Source organism: Anoplophora glabripennis, unplaced genomic scaffold (genome assembly GCF_000390285.2).
Source record: "Anoplophora glabripennis isolate ALB-LARVAE unplaced genomic scaffold, Agla_2.0 scaffold41, whole genome shotgun sequence".
Classification (NCBI taxonomy): Eukaryota; Metazoa; Arthropoda; class Insecta; order Coleoptera; family Cerambycidae; genus Anoplophora; species Anoplophora glabripennis.
The window spans coordinates 1-5,228 of record NW_019416901.1 but is presented as its reverse complement, the minus strand read 5'-3'; positions in this window follow the sequence as shown (position 1 = coordinate 5,228).

The window sequence follows — 5,228 nt, the reverse complement described above, 5'->3', positions numbered from 1 at the left end:
CAAGATCGCCTGATCTGAACCCTCTAGATTTCTTTGTTTGGGGATATTTGAAGACATTAGTGTATGGTACTCCTGTAAATAGCCTGGAAGAGCTGCAGCTACGGATTAATCAAAAGTGTCAAGAAATCCAAACCAAGGAGGGTGTTTTCGAAAGAGTTCGAATATCGTTGAGACGAAGATGTCGTGCCTGCTTGGATATGGACGGAGGGCACTTTGAATATCTTCTGTAACTTTGTTTTTTGTTTGTTAAAAGCTTCCTTTGTCGGTTTATTCCTAATAAAATAAAATGTTTGAAAAACGAATAGTGGTCCATATCTCCGCAACCGTTACTTTGCGGACCCTGTTTATTAAGACTTTTCTGCTTATTTTGGTTCATACTATCACCTCCTGAAATATTTTACACTCTTTTTTAACACTCTGTATACTAAATTTAATAAAGAAATATATACAAGGTGTATTCTTGGGAATTGCCGAGAAACCGAAATTTAACGTAACATACTCTTCTGCTCAAATACACGCTGGCCGCAAAAAAACATTAACTACTTAGTAAGTTTTTCAAACTAATAGAGATTGCTCTAGCTAACGAACTAAATCTCTTTGAATCATGCTCGCGATAACGAATATTTTATTTTTGAGTATGTTGCAAAGATGAGACAAATTGAAAACTGGTTACAATAAATTTAAATTCTATTTAGGTGCTTCTTACTATGGGTTCCAGGTGCATTTCGCGAGGAGCGCCATCGTACGGCAGTGAATGATATCGAGGATAAGGAAACATTGTTGATCGACACATCCCCAAAATATAGAGAAGCTGCTTGCAACTAAGGTCATCATCCACCACCTATACATGAGAACCATAATAAGTTCGAAACAAGTCTGTGTCCGGTGATTCTGCTGACTAATGGTCTTAGCTTAGTAGTCGGCATGGTAGTTGTTTCCCACAATATCGTTAGTTAAAAAGATACGAAGTGTTCAAATGCAAATTTTATAACGATTTTTTAGCAACGTCTCAAAAATCAATCCACTTTGTTGAAACCAGATTAAGAAATTGATTGAAATATTTATTTTCAAACCATTACATTTTCTAAATATAGATGTTTACCAAATACACTTATTAAATGAACCATTACCAGAAAACAGTGATATTCTTTAAGTACCTGTTTATGGATTTGATACAGTAAAGTTACACACGGTTTAAAAACAGTAATTAGCTTACAAACATGCCAATTAGAAAATGCATATTAAGCAAATCACGACTTTATAATAAAGTGAATTGTCAAGGACGACGGGAATTGCATTGTACAAAGTGCAAAGAAAATTATTTATAAGTTGCATTGGTGTACTGTTATTTATATCAATTAGGCATCTTTCTTGCAAAACATAATCTGAACAAAATATTTACTTTTATAGATATACATGTATAAGCTAAAAATATTTTCCTTACATGGCTCACATGATTTCAGACAACTTTTATTAAAACCATTTTTTATCAATTTTAAAGTTACAGAGTTACAGAAGAATCCCTCTTAGGTGGATCACCCTGTATATACAAGGATGTACTGAGAAGGTAATTTCGTATGAAATAATATCATATATATTGATAGTGACTTCAAAAAAAATACGCAGGAGAGTCGAGGACCAATGCACACATCCTATATAAATACCGGCCAGAGGACTTAATCTTCATTTTCATATTTTCTTCTGAAGAGTAAAGCGGTTTATCTCTCGAAGCGACAACTATTTGGCAACCAGCCCGAAAATTTTTCAGCCATTAACAGTAACAACTATTCAGTAATTCGTATTCGATTACTTTTCGCCCAACTGTTCCCTTACTATAAGAGACAGGCCGATGATTCAAATCAGCTCCGTTCTTGGGCGCATCCCGTTGTCCCTAAATCAAAACCCAAATAAACATCCCGCTCAAGGATGGTTGTAAAAACAAACAATGCCATTTTACTTGTGCCAGTTTCCGTAATTATGGCCGGCCATAAAAACGACAATTATTTATTTGTTATACAACTAACTGCGAACTGCACTTATGCGTGACATCACCGACAATATTTGCCATTGGATTGTTTCATAACTTTCATAAACCTTTTAAGTACGCAATTGTAAAATGGTTAATAATAACATCCCTGCGTTAATTTGTCAAAGTGTGTACAATGTAAGTATTAATTCATTAATAATAGTCCAGTCANCCGTAATTCGTATTCGATTACTTTTCGCCCAACTGTTCCCTTACTATAAGAGACAGGCCGATGCTTCAAATCAGCTCCGTTCTTGGGCGCATCCCGTTGTCCCTAAATCAAAACCCAAATAAACATCCCGCTCAAGGATGGTTGTAAAAACAAACAATGCCATTTTACTTGTGCCAGTTTCCGTAATTATGGCCGGCCATAAAAACGACAATTATTTATTTGTTATACAACTAACTGCGAACTGCACTTATGCGTGACATCACCGACAATATTTGCCAGTGGATTGTTTCATAAACCTTTTAAGTACGCAATTGTAAAATGGTTAATAATAACATCCCTGCGTTAATTTGTCAAAGTGTGTACAATGTAAGTATTAATTCATTAATAATAGTCCAGTCACTGAAACATTATGGCTACCAATTTTTTCAGATGGAATGGATTAACGTGAAATTTGAACTGTAGCTAGGGAATAGCCCAAGAAACAAAAGTTATATAGTGCCGATGTGTGCTTTTACCCTAGGGGTGGATGCCACCCCTTCTGGGGGGTGGAATTTTTTTTATATAAATAACCTCACGATTCGATAGAGGGACGAATTTTAAGCAAAAAAATTTCTATAAGAATTTTTTGTACAGTCAATACGTATTGAGTTATTTGCGTCTAAACATGTTCGTTTTTAGCCCAAAAAATGCATGTTTTTGAACCATTTTTCGCGAATATCTCAAAAACTACCAAGTTTTATCAAAAAAATGACCATAAGCAAAAATGAAGGTACTTAAATAGCAAAGAGATTGCTTTTTTTATTTTTGTAGGTGGTATGGAACCCGAGTTATGACTCCCAGAAGTTGAAGTCAATTTCGAAGATAGCTGTAATGGAAAAGTTCAACGTCCTGTAGCGGAAAAATTAAAGGTTTTTTGAGGAAAACTTATATTAACACTTATTAAAGTTCTTGAAAAGACCTTTAAATTGAGTAAAAGTCGTTAGCATGAAAACTAATGAAATTACAATCAAAATAAAATGATTGTCTTTTGAGACTGAAAATAGTGGTGATAGTGATGAAAATTAAATATTTTATTATATACACATGTAAAAAATAACAGACCATTTTTAAAACATCTTGTACAACACATCCATTTATAATGTATATAAAATTTTTTTATTTGCTACTCACATATAATTTTTAGGAAATGTTTCTATAAGGGGTAGGGTTTTTTATGAGGGGTAGGTCTTCCATAATGGTTTTTTGGGTGGCTGAAACATTGCGATATAGCATATATCATTTGAAAACCAATAAAAAGTTTATAATTCAACATATGCATACCATTAAAACATCTCAAGCTTTCAATAATATTTTTTTGTTTATTTTATTAATGAGTCGTAAGCTTTCTAATGAATAACAAAAGAAATGCAATACATTGTGAATGCAACCAAAACAATATTTTAAACTGTTAAAAACTTTTTTTTCTATTTTTTGGCCATGGAAAAGTAGTTTTTAAGGATTTTTAAGGGTTGAAAAGTAATTAAATTTCAAAAACATGAAAGGAACTTTATCCAACATATTTGGAGATGAATTGAATCTTTAAAACACGTAAATTTGCGACTTTCGCATTTTTTTCGTACAAGGGTAGTTTTCACCCCCAAATAGAAAATAGCACACATCTAGACAATATAACGTTTGAAGTGGGGGTTTAGATGAGCTTGTATGCAAATTTTCAGGAAAATCCATGCTATCCGAAAAAATTGGGAGTTTTTACCTTATNCAGACCATTTTTAAAACATCTTCTGCAACACATCCATTTATAATGTATATAAAATTTTTTTATTTGCTACTCACATATAATTTTTAGGAAATGTTTCTATAAGGGGTAGGGTTTTTTATGAGGGGTAGGTCTTCCATAATGGTTTTTTGGGTGGCTGAAACATTGCGATATAGCATATATCATTTGAAAACCAATAAAAAGTTTATAATTCAACATATGCATACCATTAAAACATCTCAAGCTTTTAATAATATTTTTTTGTTTATTTTATTAATGAGTCGTAAACTTTCTAATGAATAACAAAAGAAATGCAATACATTGTGAATGCAACCAAAACAATATTTTAAACTGTTAAAAACTTTTTTTTCTATTTTTTGGCCATGGAAAAGTAGTTTTTAAGGATTTTTAAGGGTTGAAAGGTAATTAAATTTCAAAAACATGAAAGGAACTTTATCCAACATATTTGGAGATGAATTGAATATTTAAAATACGTAAATTTGCGACTTTCGCATTTTTTTCGTACAAGGGTAGTTTTCACCCCCAAATAGAAAATAGCACACATCTAGACAATATAACGTTTGAAGTGGGGGTTTAGATGAGCTTGTATGCAAATTTTCAGGAAAATCCATGCTATCCGAAAAAATTGGGAGTTTTTACCTTATTTTCGCCTTCAGTGACTGGACTATAAGACTTTGACATCGAACAATCTAGTTTGAGTGGGTATCTGCTACTTCTGGACAAATTTTTTTAAAAAATGAAAGAATGATGAATAGATCTGGATCCCTTGTCACAGTACACTTACAATTAGTATTTTCTCAGTATGGTCCGTGTATTTTTAATAGAGAGATTAAAGGTAAAATCGAATCCCTCCTTGAAATATCAAACCTCTTTTGTTTCAAACAAACGACAACGGACCGACCCTGACTTGATGAATGTCCCAATAGAATGATTTATTGCCTCTGTTAATGGGTTAATATGTCTATTGTTATGGACAATCGAACACCCGAAACTGTTATCCGTAGTAGTCCGTGGAAAATTAAAAAATCGGAGGAGTTTCAGATTACGCCGCGGTGACGCATCCCAGTGCCCGCGGAATATTAAAAAATGCCAGCTGAGTCAAGCGACAATGAAATTACGTCGTTTTTTTAATGGCGGACGTACCATATTTTTCACTTAAACGATCGATTGGAGTGTCTCCTTTTAATTGTTCGTACGTGATGGAGAAATTATGGTGGCCATATAAGCGAGTTGTTAATAAAAACTTTTATGGC